The following is a 22,705-nucleotide window of genomic DNA, read 5'->3' as shown; positions in this document are numbered from 1 at the left end:
TATCAGTTCCATAGCTTTAAGCCATAACAAACACAATTCAACCAACCACCATGCACCACGCTGTGAACACATGACAGTTCTAGAACTTGTTGATCTACCTCGAATTCAGCTGCCTCACCTTCCCACAGTCCTTTTCTACTTAGCCAAAGTAATGGGCCTCAGCCCAAGGCCTTCCTTTTGTAAGCTTCTAGCTCTATGCAGCAGCAAACCACTACTTTCTTCTGTGCCAAGACTTTAGGTAGACGATTTGCATCTGCCCTTCCAGTGAAACCTAATGGGGAGAGAAAAGCCTCTCAGAGATGTTCAGTCATTCCATTTTCTAGACAGGCCAAATCCAAAGAAAAGCAAGCTATGGGATTGTGTACTTGCTCCTCCAAAACACCTGCTGCCCTCTGACAATCAACTAGCAGGAAACCAGCCAAACTGAGACTTGAGGCAAACAACCCTTGGAAGGGAATAATGATGTGATCAATCAAGACAACACTTTTCCAGGCTACCGAGATATTGGAAATATCAGCAAAGGCTTGAGAGCAAAGGCTGAACTAATGGGGAAAGGGTACAAGAATCCCAAGAAAAACGTGACCAAAGGTTAAAACAATTCCAAGAAAAACATAGGCAAGTAACCTGTTGAAGCCTTCAGGAAATCAGTGGCCGCTGATTTACATAGGCCATTCAAGTAAATTGACCCGTGCACCTTCCACACCTTTTTCGGCACTGTAGGGTGAATTGAGACCATGGAATCACAATTCCTTGGATTCTGTTCTTAACTTTAGGAGAGAGCTACAGCAGCTGAAGAACCGGTTACTGATGTGATACCCAGAAACACAGAGTTGACACATTTCATTCTTGGCCAATCACAACAAGCAAGACTAAGAGGATAAGGCTGGCTTATTTACAAGACACTTTTCTTGTTTTACAGACTGCTCTGATTCCGGTGAAACTTTTTCATTAGCTTCTCTCCAAAAGGAGAAAGTACAGTTCAAAATGAAGAAGGAAGCTGTACAACACTGGGATTGTGTGCGCAGCTTTCCAGCTGATAGATAACAGTACCTTTGCACTCTCTTGACTTTTCAAATCACATGAACATTTGATTGGAAGCTGTTTTGGAACTCTTTTCTTTTCTTCCTGCCAAACACTTTGCAGCCCTCCGTGCAACGTCTAGAACACGATGGGAGATGTTTTCTGTGCTGGCACAGTTTTTTCCTGCCAGACATAGTGGAAAAGCTTTTTGCTAAGATGTAGACAAGAAGAGACGCTAAAGACGAAGGTTCGATGCTCTCCGGAGCTAAGCACCGCTCCCGGGCTTCTTTCGGCAGGAGCCGCGCTAAGGAGAGCACTGTGAGCGGCACAATCGTCTTTGCGCGAAGAAGCCGCTTCTTCGCCTCCTGGAGCTGGAGAGAGCGGCACCTTCGGAAAGGTGAAGAAGGAAGCTATACAACACTGGGATTGTGTGCGCAGCTTGCAAACTGATAGAAAACAGTACCTTTGCACTCTCCTGACTTTTCCAATCACATGAACATTCGAGTGGAAGCTGTTTTGGACAAGTTTCATTCCGTTTTTCCAAAACACTCGGCAGACCTCCGTGCAATGTCTAGAACACGATGGGAGATGTTTTCTGTGCTGGCACAGTTTTTTCCTGCCAGACATAGTGGAAAAACTTTTTGCCACGATGTAGACGAGAAGAGACGCTAAAGACGAAGGTACGATGCTCTCCGGAGCTAAGCGCCGCTCCCGGGCGTCTTTCGGCAGAAGCCGCGCTAAGGAGAGCACTGTGACCGGCAAAATCGTCTTTGTGCGAAGAAGCCGCTTCTTCGCCTCCGGGAGCCGGAGAGAGCGGCACCTTCGGAAAGGTGAAGAAGGAAGATGTACAACACTGGGATTGTGTGCGCAGCTTGCCAACTGATAGAAAACAGTACCTTTGCACTCTCCTGACTTTTCCAATCACATGAACATTCGATTGGAAGCTGTTTTGGACAAGTCTCATTCCCTTTTTCCAAAAAACTCGGCAGACCACCGTGCAACGCCTAGAACACGATGGGAGATGTTTTATGTGCTGGCTCAGTTTTCTCCTTGCCAGATGTAGTGGAAAAACTTTTTGCTAAGATGTAGACGACAAGAGAGGCTAAAGACTGGATGTAAACAAATGACACCCATCTTCAAAAAAGGCAATTAGGCGGACTCGGAATAGTACAAACCAGCCAGCCTCTTTTTTATCCCCAGGAAGTTGATGAAGCAGCTCTTCCTGGAAAACCTTGCCAGGCACAAGAAAGACGACAAAATAATGTAGTTAGCATGATTTTTCAGGGGAATTTCATGCTGAACATCACTTTAAACTCCTCTGATGAATCAACTTGACCGGTAGATGAAGGGAATATTATCTGCCTGGGCTTCAGGGAGGTTTTTGACATATCTCTACATGGCAGCACACATACATACGGAAGCAATAGTGCAAAGGGGAGGGAACCAGTGTCTTTTCAGTGATGCTGAGTGAAAAGACAGGCAGTGGGCACACACTGAAATACAGGAGATTGCCTTTGAACATCAGTAAATGATTCTTTACTGTGAGGGTGACTGAACCATGGCAGAGACTGCCCAGAAAGATTGTGGAGCCTGGATCTTTGAAGACATTAAAAGTACACCCAGATAGAATCCTGGGCAAGAGGCTCTAGGTATCCTTGTTTAGGCAGGGGGGTTGGGCCTGGTTAGCCCCACCAACCCCTTCCACTCTCATTCATTCTGTGCTAGTGAATTCTCTTCAAGATGCATTTCAAGCACTGGCATGACAAAGTTCTGTGCAGACAGAGATCCAAATGGACATGGCATCTAAGTTCCTTAAGCAGTGTTCAAGAAGAATGTAAAACTCTGGGACAAGTGTCTCTTCCCTAACTGAATCCCTTTCATGGGAAAATTCCCAGCTATAGAAAGATCTTCTGATACGCATGCTTAAGACTGACACTGGCTGAGCAAATTTCTCCCTATGTGTATCTAAGACCAGTTAGGATCTTCACCCAAAGTGCTGTCAACATAGTCACAGAATGCCTATTGTTAAGAAGTGACAACTTCCATCAGAATGGCAACTATTGGTCCACAAAATGGATTAATGGATGGGAATTATCAACTTGGGTAAAAAAAAAAATAAAGAGTTGGTCTTTATTTATCAATTTCATTGCAATATTGATAAGGGAAGAAAAAGACCTAAGTCCTTGACTTTCTTAACTCGAGGAAAGATTTTAAAAATTCCTTGTAAAAATGTATGATCACAATCAGACTACTGAAACCATTTTAGTTGGGAAAAAGTTCCAAAATTGTCTAGATAGTGGCAAAGAAGCCAAGAAAACAGGAAAGAAACAAATAGAGAGCAAAAGAGTCAGCTTCAGTGTACAAGCTCGTTCTAGAAGTAGTCTGCTGGGGAAAGGAACCCCCAGTTGAATTTCCAATGTATTCCTGCGCTTGATTCAGTCACTGGTCAATGTAAAAACCAATCCTTTTGTACAACTTCCCCCAGCAACAAAACCTCCAACAGGTTGGCACTACCATCATGCCTGTTCCAGACATATTTAAAAGAGAAATGATGATTTTCTTGAAAACCTACTTGCTTAAAAGTTGCAAGATGGTGGAGGGATTCCCACATCCTCCTTCCTCCATCTGGCTTGAAAGTATATTTGATAAAATATGCAACAAAGCACATGATTTATAAGGTAGAGTCAAATGGATGATTTGGGAATTGATCTCTTGTTTATAGTAAACTTCATATCCACTCTGTGTGACCTTTCTAAAACAAAATGTGGAGCTGAGGCATGAATCTGCCACAACAATTGTAAAGCAAACATACACACTCCCCTTCACATGCCCCCCCTTCCACACACACCTAGGCGCACACAGAGATCAGCATAGCAGATCATGAAAACCTTGGAAAAGACTGAAATGCTAAATGCCTCTCTTAATGGGCAAAAGAGCTGGTGCAGTAATTCAAATGCCTGGTACAAAAATTCTGTTTAATATTTAGCTCCTATTTAAAACACAGCTTTTCATTTCATTCTATTTACAGAATATTTTCATTTCATTTGTTTCTTTAAAATTACTTAGTTCTCACCTGTTGTATGTCTAGGAATATTTTCTTCCAAAAATAGAAAAAAATAGATGATATCTTTTCAGCAGAAAACATTGGTTGATACAATTTTAAACCATCATGATATGGAAGAATTGTTCTGTCCCTCTCTAAGGTGGAAAAAGCATTTGGATCACAGATCATCTACAATGAAATACTTGACATGTTTAAGATGCTTTCAATCAATTTTGATCGTCAATTGCTTATTCGTTGTAAACAGTAATTTTTCAGTGAAGGGAAAGTGTGTGTGGTATATCTACATGATGTGTTCAAACCCAGTTCCTACTAATGGCCAGGCTGAATTCCAGTAAATAATGTCCCGTATGATATTTTGCCGCCTTCTTTGGCACTTCATGAAATCTTACCATGATGAAGTGCTGAAACACAGAGATTTTCTCTTAGAGAGTGTCTCATGTTGTAACCCATCCCATGGATTTTATGCTGTAATTCTTATCTCTTTTAAAATTTGCTATCTTCTGTACAGTTTTCATGAAACTTTCTGTTACAGTAGTGAATAGCACAGATAAATGTCATTTTGTACAACTTTGAATTTACCCCAAGAGCTGAGAGAAAACTTGCTCCTATACTTCAATCCGAGTTTCTTCTATAGTCCAACTTTGTTTCTCTACCATCAAGCTTCTCCTTTGTTGCTGCTCCAAGCCCCGTCGAAGCTGACCTTGAATACTTTCAGGGATGGGACACCCACAACTTCTCTGGGCAACCTGTTCCAGTGTTCCAGCACTCCCACAGTAAAAAAGGCCTTCCTTTCATCTAATATGTGTAGGAAATCATAAATCTAGGCATAGAAACTTGGAGTGCAAATTTCAAATTCTTTGGATTTGAAGCACATTTTATATGAATACTGACTTACAGATGACTAAAAGATGTTGATGGGCATTTGAGCTGACAAGTTTTGAAAAAGTGCACGGAAATTAAAATTGAAACCACTAAAATGAAAAACTTCTTGCCATTTTCTTTTTCCTCTCCTATTCAAAATTGCATATGTCAGATATCAGCGCTTCATGCAAACCTCTCAGATGCTCTCAGAGAAAAAGCTTTTCTTTCAGACTAAGTTGCGGTTGACGTAGAAGACTAGCAGTAGTGAAAGTTTTTCTGAGCATCGGGCCAGCACCTTCTCCTTGGATTTGTGTGCAGAATGCATTTTATCCAAACTGGAAAATAGATCCCACCTCTGTTCTACTCATCATTCTTACTACAGCAGGCCTGAAGATTCTGTGAAAAGTAGCCTGTGGACCTTGAAGATAGCGCATGTGAAACAGATGAGAGGTGATGGAGAAGTTGAGGGAGAGAAGAAAGAGCATATGGCCAAGTACGGACACCAGAAAGTATTTATTCAGGTGATCATTGCAGATTGCAGGAGCAACTTGGTAATATCAAACCAGCCAGACTTGGCACTGGTGCCACCTTGTGTCTGGGAGCCATCCTGCCTATCGTGGATTTTCAGGAGCCAGCCGGACACTGCCAGCCATAGGCGCCCAAACAAAAAACACGGCCCTTTTCTCTGGCTAGCAAAACTCACCTGCCACACTTGTGGATGGCAGATTGCTGGAGCCACTTGGAACTGCCATATAAACCAGACTTGGCAGTGTTGCCCCTTTGGGTCTCGGAGCCATCCTGCATATAAAAGATTTTAAAGAGCCAGCTGGCCTCTCCAAGCCACAGGCCCTGAAAGAAAAACCATTGCCCCTTCCCCTTGCAAACAAAACTCACCTGCCCTGCTTCTGCATGGCAGACTGCTGGAGCCAGTTGGTACTCTCAAACCAGCCCGACTTCGCAGTGGTGCCATGTTCGATCTGGGAAGCATACTGCGTATCGTGGATTTTCAGGAGCCAGCCGGCCACTCCAAGTCATAGGCCCCCAAACACAAATTACGCCCCTTTTCTCTGGCAAAAAACACTCGCCTGCCCCGCTTCTGGATGGCAGATTGCTGGAGCCACGTGATACTATCAAACCAGCCCATCTTGGTACTGGTGCCACCTTGGGTCTGGGAGCCATCCTGCCTATCATAAATTTTCAGGAGCCAGAAGGACATTGCTGGCCATAGGCCCCAGACACAAATCTCGGCCCGTTTCCCCTGCAAACAAAACTCCATGCCCAGCTTCTGAATGGCAGATTGCAGGAGCCACTTGGGACTATCAAACCAGCCTGACTTGGCACTGGTGCCTCCATGGAACTTGGAACCATCCTGCCTATCGTAGATTTTCAGGAGCCAGCCGGCCACTCCAAGCCACAGGCCCCCAAACACAAACCACTGCCATATCCTTTGGAAAACAAAACTCACCTGCCCCTCTTCTGGATAGCAGATTGCAGGAGCCACTTGGTACTATCAAACCAGCCCATCTTGGTACTGGTGCCACCTTGGGTCTGAGAACCATCCTGCGTATGGTTTATTCTCCGGAAGCAGCCGGTCAATCCGGGCCATAGGCCACAAAACACAAACCACGGCACTTTTCTATGGCAAAGAACACTCACCTGGCCCTCTTCTGGATGGCAGATTGCAGGAGGCACTTGGTATTATCAAACCAGCGCGACCTTGCATTGGTGCCACCATGGGTCTGGGAAGCATCCTGCGAATCGTGGATTTTCATGAGCTAGCCGGTCACTCCCTGCCACAGGCTGCAAAAAATAAACTTCGCCCCTAATCCCTGGCAAACAGAACTCATCTGCCCCGCTTGTGGATGGCAGATTGCACGAGCCAATTGGGACTATCAAACCAGCTCGTCTTGGCACTGGTGCCACCTCGGGTCTGGGAACCATCCTGCGTTTCATGGATTTTCAGGAGCCAGCCGGCCACTCCTAGCCATAGGACCCCAGACGAAAACCACGGCCCGTTTTCCCGACAAAAAAAACTCACCTGCTCAGCGTCTGGACGGCAGATTGCAAGAGTCACTTGGTACTATCAAACCAGCCTGACTTGGCACTGCTGCCACCTTGGGTCTGGGAACAATCCTGCATATCGTGGATTTTCAGGAGCCTGCCGGCCACTCCCAGCCATAGGCCTCCAAACACAAACCTCGGCCCTTTTCCCTGGCAAACAAACGTCACCTGCCCCGCTTCTGGATGGCAGATTTCTGGAGCCACTTGGAACTGCCAAACCGGCCCGACATGACACTGGTACCACCATGGGTCTGGGAATCATCCTGCGTATCATGGATTTTCAGGAGCCAGCCGGGCACTCCCAGCGATAGGCCCCCAAACACAATCTAAGGCCCGTTTCCCTGGCAAACAAAATTAAGCTGCCCCGCTTCTGAATGGGAGATTGCAGGAGCCACTTGGTAATATCAAACCAGCCCGACTTGGCACTGGTCCCACCTTGGGTCTGGGAACCATCCTGCGTATCTTGGATTATCAGGAGCAAGCCGGCCACTCCCCGCCATAGGACCCCAGACACAAACCACGGCCCGTTACCCGGGCAAAAAAAACTCCCCTGCTCATCTTATGGACGGCAGATTGCAAGAGTCACTTGGTACTATCAAACCAGCCTGACTTGGCACTGGTGCCACCTTGGGTCTGGGAACCATCCTTCATATCGTGGATTTTCAGGAGCCAGCCGGCCACTCCAGTCAATAGGCCCCAAACACAAACATCGTCTCGTTTCCCTGGCAAAAAAAACTCAACTGCCCAGCTTCTGGATGGCAGATGGCACGAGCCACTTGGTACTATCAAACCAGCCCGACTTGGCAGTGTTGCTACATGGGTCTGGGAAACATCCTGCGTCTCGTGGATTTTCAGGAGCTAGCCGGTCACTCCCTGCCAAAGGCTGCCAGAAACAAACCTCGGCCCTTTTCCCTGGCAAACAAAAGTTACCTGCCCCGCTACTGGAAGGCAGATTGCTGGAGCCCCTTGGAACTGCCAAATCAGCCTGACTTGGCAGTGTTGCTACTTTGGGTCTGGGAGCCACCCTGCATATCAAAGATTTTAAGGAGCCAGCCGGCCACCGTTGGCCGCAGTTCCTGAAACACAAACCACGGCCCTTTACCCTTGCAAACAAAACTCAGCTGCCCCACTTCTGGATGGCAGATTGCAGGAGGCACTTGGTAATATGAAACCAGCCTTACTTGCACTGGTGCCACCTTGGGTCTGGGAACCATCCTGCGTCTCGCGGATTTTTAGGAGACAGCCGGCCACTCACAGGCACAGGCCCCCAAACACAAACCACGGCCCTTGTTTTGGCAAACAAAACTCAGCTGCCCCAGCTTCTGGATGGCAGATTGCAGGAGTAACTTGGTACTATCAAACCAGCCCGATTTCGCAGTGTTGCCACCATGGGTCTGGGAACCATCCTGCCTATCGTGGATTTTCAGGAGCCAGCCGGCCACTGCCAGCCATAGGCGCCCAAACAAAAAATACGGCCCTTTTCTCTGGCAAAAAAAACTCACCTTCCCACATGCGGATGTCAGATTGCAGGAGGCACTTGGTAATATGAAACCAGCCCGACTTGGCACTGGTGCCACCTTGTGTCTGGGAGCCATCCTGCCTATCGTGGATTTTCAGGAGCCAGCCGGACACTGCCAGCCATAGGCGCCAAAACAAAAAACACGGCCCTTTTCTCTGGCAAGCAAAACTCACCTGCCACACTTGTGGATGGCAGATTGCTGGAGCCACTTGGAACTGCCATATAAACCAGACTTGGCAGTGTTGCCCCTTTGGGTCTCGGAGCCATCCTGCATATAAAAGATTTTGAAGAGCCAGCTGGCCTCTCCAAGCCACAGGCCCCGAAAGAAAAACCATTGCCCCTTCCCCTTGCAAACAAAACTCACCTGCCCTGCTTCTGCATGGCAGACTGCTGGAGCCAGTTGGTACTCTCAAACCAGCCCGACTTCGCAGTGGTGCCATGTTCGTTCTGGGAAGCATCCTGCGTATCGTGGATTTTCAGGAGGGAGCCGGCCACTCCCAGCCACAGGCCCCCAAACACAAACCACGGCCCTTTTCTCTGGAAAATAAAAACTCAGCTGCCCCGCTTCTAGATGGCTGATTGCAGGAGCAACTTGGTACAGACAAACAAGCCCGACTTGGAACTGATGTAAATTTGGGACTGGGAACCATCCTGCGTATCGTGGATTTTCAGGAGCCAGCCGGCCGCTCCCAGTCATAGGCCCCCAAACACAAAATACGCCCCTTTTCTCTGGCAAAAAACACTCGCCTGCCCCGCTTCTGGATGGCAGATTGCAGGAGCCACTTGGGACTATCAAACCAGCCTGACTTGGCACTGGTGCCACCATGGAACTTGGAACCATCCTGCCTATCGTGGATTTTCAAGAGCCAGCCCGTCACTCACTGCCACAGGCCGCAAAAAATAAACTTCGCCCTTAATCCCTGGCAAACAGAACTCATCTGCCCCGCTTATGGATGGCAGATTGCACGAGCCAATTGGGACTATCAAACCAGCTCGACTTGGCAGTGTTGCCACCATGGGTCTGGGAAACATCCTGCCTCTCGTGGATTTTCAGGAGCTAGCCGGTCACTCCCTGCCAAAGGCTGCCAGAAACAAACCTCGGCCCTTTTCCCTGGCAAACAAAAGTCACCTGCCCTGCTACTGGAAGTCAGATTGCTGGAGCCCCTTGGAACTGCCAAATCAGCCTGACTTGGCAGTGTTGCAACCTTGGGTCTGGGAGCCATCCTGCATATCAATATTTTAAGGAGCCAGCCGGCCGCCTTTAGCAGCAGTTCCTGAAACACAAACCACGGACCTTTACCCTTGCAAACAAAACTCAGCTGCCCCACTTCTGGATGGCAGATTGCAGGAGCCACTTGGTAATATGAAACCAGCCTTACTTGCACTGGTGCCACCTTGGGTCTGCGAACCATCCTGCGTCTCGCGGATTTTTAGGAGACAACCGGCCACTCACAGCCACAGGCCCCCAAACACAAACCACGGCTTTTGTCTTTGGCAAAAAAAACTCAGCTGCCCCAGCTTCTGGATGGCAGATTGCAGGAGCCACTTGGTACTATCAAACCAGCCCAACTTGGCACTGGTGCCACCTTGGGTCTGGGAACCATCCTCCGTAACGTGGATTTTCAGCGTCCACCCTGCCCCTCCCAGCTACAGGCCCTCAAACACAAACCACGGCCCTTTTCACTTGCATGCAAAACTCACCTACCCCGCTTCTGGATGGCAGATTGCAGGAGCCACTTGGTACTATCAAACCAGCCCGACTTGGCATTGGTGCAACCTTGGGTCTGGGAACCATCCTGCCTATCATAGATTTTCAGAAACCGAAAGGACACTGCTGGGATTTGTCCCCCAGAGACAAACCCTGGCCCGTTCCCCTGGAAAACAAAACTCGCCTGCCCCACTTCTGGATGGCAGATTGCAGGAGACACTTGGTACTATCACACCCGCCCAACTTTGCACTGGTGCCACCTTGGTTCTGGGAACCATCCTTCCTATCGTGGATTTTCAGGAGCCAGCCGGCCACTCCTAGCCACAGGCCCCCAAAAATAAACCACGGCCCTTTACTCTGGCAAACACAATTCAACTGCCCTGCTTCTGGATGGCAGATTGCGGGAGCCACTTGGTGCTATCAAACTAGCCCGTCTTGGTAGTGGTGCCACCATGGGTCTGGGAACCATCCTGTGTATCGTGGATTTTCAGGGGCCAGCCGGCCACTCCCACCCACAGGCCCCCGAACACAAACCACGGCCCTTTTCTCTGGCAAACAAAACTCAACTACCCCGCTTCTGGATGGCAGATTGCTGGAGCCACGTGATACTATCAAACCAGCCCATCTTGGTACTGGTGCCACCTTGGGTCTGGGAGCCATCCTGCCTATCATAAATTTTCAGGAGCCAGAAGGACATTGCTGGCCATAGGCCCCAGACACAAATCTCGGCCCGTTTCCCCTGCAAACAAAACTCCATGCCCAGCTTCTGAATGGCAGATTGCAGGAGCCACTTGGGACTATCAAACCAGCCTGACTTGGCACTGGTGCCTCCATGGAACTTGGAACCATCCTGCCTATCGTAGATTTTCAGGAGCCAGCCGGCCACTCCAAGCCACAGGCCCCCAAACACAAACCACTGCCATATCCTTTGGAAAACAAAACTCACCTGCCCCTCTTCTGGATAGCAGATTGCAGGAGCCACTTGGTACTATCAAACCAGCCCATCTTGGTACTGGTGCCACCTTGGGTCTGAGAACCATCCTGCGTATGGTTTATTCTCCGGAAGCAGCCGGTCAATCCGGGCCATAGGCCACAAAACACAAACCACGGCACTTTTCTATGGCAAAGAACACTCACCTGGCCCTCTTCTGGATGGCAGATTGCAGGAGGCACTTGGTATTATCAAACCAGCGCGACCTTGCATTGGTGCCACCATGGGTCTGGGAAGCATCCTGCGAATCGTGGATTTTCATGAGCTAGCCGGTCACTCCCTGCCACAGGCTGCAAAAAATAAACTTCGCCCCTAATCCCTGGCAAACAGAACTCATCTGCCCCGCTTGTGGATGGCAGATTGCACGAGCCAATTGGGACTATCAAACCAGCTCGACTTGGCACTGGTGCCACCTCGGGTCTGGGAACCATCCTGCGTTTCATGGATTTTCAGGAGCCAGCCGGCCACTCCTAGCCATAGGACCCCAGACGAAAACCACGGCCCGTTTTCCCGACAAAAAAAACTCACCTGCTCAGCGTCTGGACGGCAGATTGCAAGAGTCACTTGGTACTATCAAACCAGCCTGACTTGGCACTGCTGCCACCTTGGGTCTGGGAACAATCCTGCATATCGTGGATTTTCAGGAGCCTGCCGGCCACTCCCAGCCATAGGCCTCCAAACACAAACCTCGGCCCTTTTCCCTGGCAAACAAACGTCACCTGCCCCGCTTCTGGATGGCAGATTTCTGGAGCCACTTGGAACTGCCAAACCGGCCCGACATGACACTGGTACCACCATGGGTCTGGGAATCATCCTGCGTATCATGGATTTTCAGGAGCCAGCCGGGCACTCCCAGCGATAGGCCCCCAAACACAATCTAAGGCCCGTTTCCCTGGCAAACAAAATTAAGCTGCCCCGCTTCTGAATGGGAGATTGCAGGAGCCACTTGGTAATATCAAACCAGCCCGACTTGGCACTGGTCCCACCTTGGGTCTGGGAACCATCCTGCGTATCTTGGATTATCAGGAGCAAGCCGGCCACTCCCCGCCATAGGACCCCAGACACAAACCACGGCCCGTTACCCGGGCAAAAAAAACTCCCCTGCTCATCTTATGGACGGCAGATTGCAAGAGTCACTTGGTACTATCAAACCAGCCTGACTTGGCACTGGTGCCACCTTGGGTCTGGGAACCATCCTTCATATCGTGGATTTTCAGGAGCCAGCCGGCCACTCCAGTCAATAGGCCCCAAACACAAACATCGTCTCGTTTCCCTGGCAAAAAAAACTCAACTGCCCAGCTTCTGGATGGCAGATGGCACGAGCCACTTGGTACTATCAAACCAGCCCGACTTGGCAGTGTTGCTACATGGGTCTGGGAAACATCCTGCGTCTCGTGGATTTTCAGGAGCTAGCCGGTCACTCCCTGCCAAAGGCTGCCAGAAACAAACCTCGGCCCTTTTCCCTGGCAAACAAAAGTTACCTGCCCCGCTACTGGAAGGCAGATTGCTGGAGCCCCTTGGAACTGCCAAATCAGCCTGACTTGGCAGTGTTGCTACTTTGGGTCTGGGAGCCACCCTGCATATCAAAGATTTTAAGGAGCCAGCCGGCCACCGTTGGCCGCAGTTCCTGAAACACAAACCACGGCCCTTTACCCTTGCAAACAAAACTCAGCTGCCCCACTTCTGGATGGCAGATTGCAGGAGGCACTTGGTAATATGAAACCAGCCTTACTTGCACTGGTGCCACCTTGGGTCTGGGAACCATCCTGCGTCTCGCGGATTTTTAGGAGACAGCCGGCCACTCACAGGCACAGGCCCCCAAACACAAACCACGGCCCTTGTTTTGGCAAACAAAACTCAGCTGCCCCAGCTTCTGGATGGCAGATTGCAGGAGTAACTTGGTACTATCAAACCAGCCCGATTTCGCAGTGTTGCCACCATGGGTCTGGGAACCATCCTGCCTATCGTGGATTTTCAGGAGCCAGCCGGCCACTGCCAGCCATAGGCGCCCAAACAAAAAATACGGCCCTTTTCTCTGGCAAAAAAAACTCACCTTCCCACATGCGGATGTCAGATTGCAGGAGGCACTTGGTAATATGAAACCAGCCCGACTTGGCACTGGTGCCACCTTGTGTCTGGGAGCCATCCTGCCTATCGTGGATTTTCAGGAGCCAGCCGGACACTGCCAGCCATAGGCGCCAAAACAAAAAACACGGCCCTTTTCTCTGGCAAGCAAAACTCACCTGCCACACTTGTGGATGGCAGATTGCTGGAGCCACTTGGAACTGCCATATAAACCAGACTTGGCAGTGTTGCCCCTTTGGGTCTCGGAGCCATCCTGCATATAAAAGATTTTGAAGAGCCAGCTGGCCTCTCCAAGCCACAGGCCCCGAAAGAAAAACCATTGCCCCTTCCCCTTGCAAACAAAACTCACCTGCCCTGCTTCTGCATGGCAGACTGCTGGAGCCAGTTGGTACTCTCAAACCAGCCCGACTTCGCAGTGGTGCCATGTTCGTTCTGGGAAGCATCCTGCGTATCGTGGATTTTCAGGAGGGAGCCGGCCACTCCCAGCCACAGGCCCCCAAACACAAACCACGGCCCTTTTCTCTGGAAAATAAAAACTCAGCTGCCCCGCTTCTAGATGGCTGATTGCAGGAGCAACTTGGTACAGACAAACAAGCCCGACTTGGAACTGATGTAAATTTGGGACTGGGAACCATCCTGCGTATCGTGGATTTTCAGGAGCCAGCCGGCCGCTCCCAGTCATAGGCCCCCAAACACAAAATACGCCCCTTTTCTCTGGCAAAAAACACTCGCCTGCCCCGCTTCTGGATGGCAGATTGCAGGAGCCACTTGGGACTATCAAACCAGCCTGACTTGGCACTGGTGCCACCATGGAACTTGGAACCATCCTGCCTATCGTGGATTTTCAAGAGCCAGCCCGTCACTCACTGCCACAGGCCGCAAAAAATAAACTTCGCCCTTAATCCCTGGCAAACAGAACTCATCTGCCCCGCTTATGGATGGCAGATTGCACGAGCCAATTGGGACTATCAAACCAGCTCGACTTGGCAGTGTTGCCACCATGGGTCTGGGAAACATCCTGCCTCTCGTGGATTTTCAGGAGCTAGCCGGTCACTCCCTGCCAAAGGCTGCCAGAAACAAACCTCGGCCCTTTTCCCTGGCAAACAAAAGTCACCTGCCCTGCTACTGGAAGTCAGATTGCTGGAGCCCCTTGGAACTGCCAAATCAGCCTGACTTGGCAGTGTTGCAACCTTGGGTCTGGGAGCCATCCTGCATATCAATATTTTAAGGAGCCAGCCGGCCGCCTTTAGCAGCAGTTCCTGAAACACAAACCACGGACCTTTACCCTTGCAAACAAAACTCAGCTGCCCCACTTCTGGATGGCAGATTGCAGGAGCCACTTGGTAATATGAAACCAGCCTTACTTGCACTGGTGCCACCTTGGGTCTGCGAACCATCCTGCGTCTCGCGGATTTTTAGGAGACAACCGGCCACTCACAGCCACAGGCCCCCAAACACAAACCACGGCTTTTGTCTTTGGCAAAAAAAACTCAGCTGCCCCAGCTTCTGGATGGCAGATTGCAGGAGCCACTTGGTACTATCAAACCAGCCCAACTTGGCACTGGTGCCACCTTGGGTCTGGGAACCATCCTCCGTAACGTGGATTTTCAGCGTCCACCCTGCCCCTCCCAGCTACAGGCCCTCAAACACAAACCACGGCCCTTTTCACTTGCATGCAAAACTCACCTACCCCGCTTCTGGATGGCAGATTGCAGGAGCCACTTGGTACTATCAAACCAGCCCGACTTGGCATTGGTGCAACCTTGGGTCTGGGAACCATCCTGCCTATCATAGATTTTCAGAAACCGAAAGGACACTGCTGGGATTTGTCCCCCAGAGACAAACCCTGGCCCGTTCCCCTGGAAAACAAAACTCGCCTGCCCCACTTCTGGATGGCAGATTGCAGGAGACACTTGGTACTATCACACCCGCCCAACTTTGCACTGGTGCCACCTTGGTTCTGGGAACCATCCTTCCTATCGTGGATTTTCAGGAGCCAGCCGGCCACTCCTAGCCACAGGCCCCCAAAAATAAACCACGGCCCTTTACTCTGGCAAACACAATTCAACTGCCCTGCTTCTGGATGGCAGATTGCGGGAGCCACTTGGTGCTATCAAACTAGCCCGTCTTGGTAGTGGTGCCACCATGGGTCTGGGAACCATCCTGTGTATCGTGGATTTTCAGGGGCCAGCCGGCCACTCCCACCCACAGGCCCCCGAACACAAACCACGGCCCTTTTCTCTGGCAAACAAAACTCAACTACCCCGCTTCTGGATGGCAGATTGCAGGAGCCGCTTGGTACTATCAAACCAGCCCGCATTGGCACAGGTGCCACCTTGGGTCTGGGAACCATCCTGCCTATCATAAATTTTAAAGCGCCAGCCGGCCACTTCCGGCCATAGGCCCCCATGCACAAACCGCGGCCATTTGCCCTGGCAAAATAAACTCACCTACCCCACTTGTTGGTGGCAGATTGCAGGAGCCACTTTGTACTATCAAACCAGCCTGACTTGGCAGTGTTTCCACCATGGGTCTGGGAAACATCGTGCGTATAGTGCATTTTCATGAGCTAGCCGGTCACTCCCTTCCACAGGCAGCAAAAAAAAAACCTCGGCCCGTTTCCCTGGCAAACAGAACTCACCAGCCCCACTTCTGGATGGCAGATTGCACGAACCACTTTGTACTATCAAACCAGCCTGACCTGGCAGTGTTGCCACCATGGGTCTTCGAAACATCCTGCGTTTCATGGATTTTCAGGATCCAGCCGGCCACTCCCAGCCATAGGACCCCAGACACAAACCACGGCCCGTTTTCCCGACAAAAAAAACTCACCTGCTCAGCTTCTGGACGGCAGATTGCAAGAGTCACTTGGTACTATCAAACCAGCCTGACTTGGCACTGCTGCCACCTTGGGTCTGGGAACAGTCCTGCATATCGTGGATTTTCAGGAGCCACCCGGCCACTCCCAGCCATAGGCCCCCAAACACAAACCTCGGCCCTTTTCCCTGGCAAACAAACGTCACCAGCCCCGCTTCTGGATGGCAGATTTCTGGAGCCACTTGGAACTGCCAAACCGGCCCGACATGACACTGGTGCCACCATGGGTCTGGGAACCATCCTGCGTATCGTGGATTTTCAGGAGCCAGCCGGGCACTCCCAGCGATAAGCCCTCCAACACAATCTAAGGCCCCTTTCCCTGGCAAACAAAATTAAGCTGCCCCGCTTCTGAATGGGAGATTGCAGGAGCCACTTGGTAATATCAAACCAGCCCGACTTGGCACTGGTCCCACCTTGGGTCTGGGAACCATCCTGCGAATCGTGGATTTTCAGAAGCCAGCCGGCCACTCCATGCAATAGGCCCCAAACACAAACATCGGCTCGTTTCCCTGGCAAACAAAAGTCACCTGCCCCTCTTCTGGATGGCAGATTGCAGGAGGCACTTGGTAATATCAAACCAGCCCGACTTGGCACTGGTGCAACCTTGGGTCTGGGAACCATCTAGCGTATCGTGGATTTACAGGGTCCACCCGGCCACTCCCACCCAAAGGCCCCGAAACACAAACCACAGCCCTTTTCTCTGGCAAACAAAACTCAGCTGCCTCGCATCTGGATGGCAGATTGCAGGAGTAACTTGGTACTATCAAACCAGCCCGACTTGGCAGTGTTGCCACCATGGGTCTGGGTTCCATCCTGCCAATCGTGGATTTTCAGGAGCCAGCTGGCCACTGCCAGCCATACGCGCCCAAACAAAAACAATGGCCCTTTTCTCTTGCAAAAAAAACTTTCCTGCCCCTCTTCTGGATGTCAGATTGCAGAAGGCACTTGGTACTATCAAACCAGCCTGACTTGGCACTGGTGCCACCTTGTGTCTGGGAACCATCTTCCTGTCGTAGATTTTCAGGAACCAGCATGAAACTGCAGGCAATTGTCCCCCAGAGAAAAACTTGGCCCGTTTCCCTGGCAAAACAAAACTCAGCTGCCCCAGATCTGGTTGGCAGATTGCAGGAGCCACTTGGTTCTATCAAACCAGCCCGACTTGGCACTGGTGCCACCTTGGGTCTGGAAGAAATCTTGCGTATCGTGGATTTTCAGGAGCCAGCCGGCCACTCCCAGCCACAGGCCCCCAAACACAAACCACGGCCCTTTACTCTGGCAAACAAAACTCAACTGCCCCTCTTCTTGATGGCAGATTGCAGGAGCCACTTTGTACTATCAAACCAGCCTGTCTTGGTACTGGTGCCACCATGGGTCTGGCAACCATCCTGCGTATCGTGGATTTCCAGGGGCCAGCCGGCCACACCCAGGAACAGGCCCCCAAACACAAACACGGCTCTTTTCCCTGGTAAAGAAAACTCAGCTGCCCCGCTTCTGGATGGCAGATTGCAGGAGCCACTTGATACTATCAAACCAGCCAGACTTGGTACTGGTGCCACCTTGGGTCTGGGAACCATCCTGCCTATAATAAATTTTCAGGAGCCAAACGGCCACACCTGGCCATAGGCCCCAATGCACAAACCACGGCCCTTTGCCCTGGCAAACAAAACTCACCTGCCACATTTGTGGATTGCAGATTGCAGTAGCCACGTGGTACTATCAAACCAGCCCATCTTCGTACTGGTGCCACAGTGGGTCTGTACACCATCCTGCGTAACGTGGATTTTCAGGAGACAGCCAGGCACTCCCAGCCATCGGCCCCCAAACACAAACCACGACCCTTTTCTCTGGCAAAAAAAACACACCTACCCATCTCCTGGATGGCAGATGGCACGAGCCGCTTAGTACGATCCAACCAGCCAGACTTGGCACTGGTGCCACCTTGGGTCTGGAAGAAATCTTGCGTATCGTGGATTTTCAGGAGCCAGCCGGCCACTCCCAGCCACAGGCCCCCAAACACAAACCACGGCCCTTTACTCTGGCAAACAAAACTCAACTGCCCCTCTTCTTGATGGCAGATTGCAGGAGCCACTTTGTACTATCAAACCAGCCTGTCTTGGTACTGGTGCCACCATGGGTCTGGCAACCATCCTGCGTATCGTGGATTTCCAGGGGCCAGCCGGCCACACCCAGGAACAGGCCCCCAAACACAAACACGGCTCTTTTCCCTGGTAAAGAAAACTCAGCTGCCCCGCTTCTGGATGGCAGATTGCAGGAGCCACTTGATACTATCAAACCAGCCAGACTTGGTACTGGTGCCACCTTGGGTCTGGGAACCATCCTGCCTATAATAAATTTTCAGGAGCCAAACGGCCACACCTGGCCATAGGCCCCAATGCACAAACCACGGCCCTTTGCCCTGGCAAACAAAACTCACCTGCCACATTTGTGGATTGCAGATTGCAGTAGCCACGTGGTACTATCAAACCAGCCCATCTTCGTACTGGTGCCACAGTGGGTCTGTACACCATCCTGCGTAACGTGGATTTTCAGGAGACAGCCAGGCACTCCCAGCCATCGGCCCCCAAACAAAAACCACGACCCTTTTCTCTGGCAAAAAAAACACACCTACCCATCTCCTGGATGGCAGATGGCACGAGCCGCTTAGTACGATCCAACCAGCCAGACTTGGCACTGGTGCCACCTTGGGTCTGGCAACTATCCTGTGTATCGTGGATTGTCAGGCGCCAGGCGGCCTCTCCCAGTCACAGGCCCCCAAACTCATACCAGGGCCCGTTTCCCTGGCAAGCAACACTCAGCTGCCCAATTTCTGGATGGCAGATTGCAGGAGCCACTTGGTACTATCAAACCAGCCCAAGTTGGCACTGGTCTCTATTGGTCCCCATTGAAATCGCAATATTCCCTTTCCCTTCCTGAAAGGAAATGAAATTTCCATTAGGGAAGGGAAAGGGAATCTTGCGACCCTGAAATGAAAGCCTTACAAACACTCTGGAAAGGAGATAGGATCAAATGAAATGCAACTGAAAAAAAACAGAAAAGCGGGAATTTTTGTGCCTTCGAAAAATTGCCTGTGAGGAAATGAGCTGCATTGCAAAGGACCAACACATGCTACAACTAAGCTCACCGATGTTGCAGAAACAGGGGGAAAATGTCGCGGACATTCCTCAACAGAAATCCTTTCTTTCGGATTTCTGCGTCTTCTGGAGGCCAGAGGCTTCAGAAGATAAGGTAAACAATTATTATCAGCTGCTGTGGAATGCAACAGGGACACCTTGATTGGCTCATTTCCTGTGTTTATAATTAAGGGCCAATCACCAGTGCAAGCTAGGCGACTGATTCCTTGGCCACAACTTTGTTATAGATTGTTTCTTTCTATTCTTAGGTAGCCTAGCTGCTCTGCAAACCTCTCTCAATATTCTATTAGTATAGTCATAATGTATTATGTATATTATCTTAATAAATCAAGCCGCCTGATCAAGATATAAGATTCACGGCCTCTCTATCACCAGCTGCAACCCACTCAGGCGCGGTAATAGGAAAAGTCAACAAGGAGTACACACCATAGGGAGAAAGATATGAGGGACATGGCATGGACACTTAAAAAAAAAAAAAAAAGAAAAAATCCTTCCCAAAGTCAAAGCCATCAAAAGGCATGGCATGCCATCAAGTGCAGGCACATGCAGCAAAGCTTGCCAAAATTGATCCCCACTGAAGGCCAAAACAGAAAAGAAGGACTTACAAACACGCTGGAATGGAGATAGGGGAGGAGAAAAAAAGAAAATTTGGGAAATTCCCCGATTACAAGAAAATGGATCGGGATTATATCAGGTGCAGTGCAAAACACAAAAACATGCCAAAACTAAGCTCACAGATGTTTCAAAAGAAGGGGGAAAACATCAAGGAGGAGGACACAATTTGGAGGGGATGATATGAGGGACATGGCATGGATACATGAAAAAAAAAAAAAAAGAAAAAAATCCTTCCCAAAGTCAAAGCCATCAAAAGGCATGGCATGCCATCAAGGGCAGGGACAAGCACCAAAGATTCCTCTATTGGTCCCCATTGAAATCACATGATTCCCTTTCCCTCCCGAAAGGAAAGTTCGGGAAGGGAAAGGGAATCCTGCGACCCTGAAAAGAAAGCCTTGCAAACATTCTGGAAAGGAGATAGGATCAAATGAAATGCAATTGAAAAAACCAGAAAATCGGGAATTTTTGTGCCTTCAAAAAATGGCCTGTGAGGAAATGAGCTGCATTGCAATGGACCAACACATGCGAAAACTAAGCTCACAGATTTCGGAAAAAATAAGGGGCAAAAGTCAATGAGGAGTACACACCGTAGGGAGAAAGATATGAGGAACATGGCATGGACAAATAAAAAAAAAAGAAAAAAAAAGAAAAATTTTCCAAAAGTCAAAAGCATCAAAATGCAGGATGGCCATATGCCAGCAAGTGCAGGCACATGCAGCAAAGCTTGCCAAAATTGATCCCCACTGAAAGCCAAAGCAGAAAAGAAGGGCATACAAACTCGCTGGAATGGAGATAGCATCAAAGGAATTGCAATTGGAGGAGAAAAATAGAAAATCTGGGAAATTCCTCGATTACAAGATAATGGACCGGGATTATATCAGGTGCAGTGCAAAACACAAAAACATGCCAAAACTAAGCTCACAGATGTTTCAAAAGCAGGGGAAAACATCAAGGAGGAGGACACAACTTGGAGTGGAAGTTATGAGGGACATGGCATGGATACATGGAAAAAAAAAAAAGAAAAAAGTCCTTCCCAAAGTCAAAGCCATCAAAAGGCATGGCATGCCATCAAGGGCAGGGACAAGCACCAAAGATTCCTCTATTGGTCCCCATTGAAATCGCAAGATTTTCCTTCCCCTCCGGAAGGAAAGATCAGGAAGGGAAAGGGAATCTTGCGACCCAGAAAAGAAAGCCTTACAAACACTCTGGAAAGGAGATAGGATCAAATGAAACGCAATTGAAAAAACCAGTAAATCGGGAAATTTTGTGCCTTCAAAAAATGGCCTGTGAGGAAATGAGCTGCATTGCAAAGGACCAACACATGCCAAAACTAAGCTCAACGATGTTGTTGCTTTTCGTTGGAGGTCCTGTGGCAGGGAGTTGCCAACTGGTTCCTGATAATCTACGATACGCAGGATGGTTCCCAGACACAAGGTGGCAACACTGAAAAGTCGGGCTGGTTTTATAGTGCCAAGTGGCTTCTTCAATCTGCCATCCAGAAGTGGGGAAGGTGAGTTTTGTTTGTAAGGCAAACTGACCGTGGTTTGTGTTTGGGGGGCTGTGGCTGAGAGTGGCCGGCTGGCTCCTTAAAATCCACGATACACGAGAGAGTTCCTAGACGCAAGGTTGCAACATTGCCAAGTCGGGCTGGTTTGACAGTACCAAGTTGCTTCTGCTATCTGCCGTCCAGAAGCGGGGCTGCTGATTTTTGTTTGCCCGGGGAACAGGCCGAGATTTTTGTTTGTGGTAATGTGGCTGGGATTGGACGGCTAGCTCCTGAAAATCCACGATACGCAGGATGGTTTCCAGAAGCAAGATGACACCAGTGCCAAGTCGGGCTGGTTTGATAGTACCAAGTGGGTCCTGCAATCTGCCATGCAGAAGCGGGGCAGGTGACTTTTGTTTGCCAGGGAAAAGGGACGTGGTTTTCGTTGGAGGTCCTGTGGCAGGGAGTTGCAAGCTAGCCCCTGAAAATCCACGATTCGCAGGATGGTTCCCAAACCCATGGTGGCAACAGTACCAAGTCAGGCTTTTGTGATAGTACCAAGTAGCTCCGGCAGTCTGCCATCCAGAAGCTGGGCAGGAGCGTTTTGTTTGCCAGGGAAACAGGCCGAGCTTTGTTTTGGAGGGCATATGGCCGCGAGGGCCGGCTGGCTCCTGAAAATCCACGATACGCAGAATGGTTCCGAGGCCAAAGAGGGCACCAGTGTGCAGTCAGGCTTTTGTGATAGTACCCAGTGGCTCCTGTAATCTGCCATCCAGACGCTGCGAAGGTGAGTTTTGTTTGCCCGGGAATAGGGCCGTTGTTTGTGTTGGAAGCCTGTGGCTGGGAGTGGCCGGCTGGTTCCTGAAAATCCACGATACGCAGTATGGTTCCAAGACCCAAGGTGGCACCAGTGCCTACTCAGGCATGTTTTATAGTACCAAGTGGCTCCTGCAATCTGCCATCCAGAAGCGAGGCAGGTGAGTTTTGTTTGCCAGGGAAAAGTGACGTGGTCTTTGTTGGAGGGCCTTTGGCTGGGAGTGGCCGGTTGGCTCCTGAAAATCCATGATACGCAGGACGGTTCCCAGAGCCAAGGTGGCACCAGTGCCAAGTCGGGCTGATTTTATACTACTAAGTGGGTCCTGCAATCTGTCATCCAGAAGCGAGGCAGCTGAGTCTGGTTTGCCAGAGAATAGGGCCGTGGTTTGTGTTTGGGGGCCTATGGGATGGAGTGGCCGGCTGGGTCCTGCAAATCCACGATACGCAGGA

Source organism: Melospiza melodia, chromosome W, assembly GCF_035770615.1.
Source record: "Melospiza melodia melodia isolate bMelMel2 chromosome W, bMelMel2.pri, whole genome shotgun sequence".
Lineage (NCBI taxonomy): Eukaryota > Metazoa > Chordata > Aves > Passeriformes > Passerellidae > Melospiza > Melospiza melodia.
The sequence above is the reverse complement of the archived record's forward strand: the minus strand, read 5'-3'. Positions refer to the sequence as shown.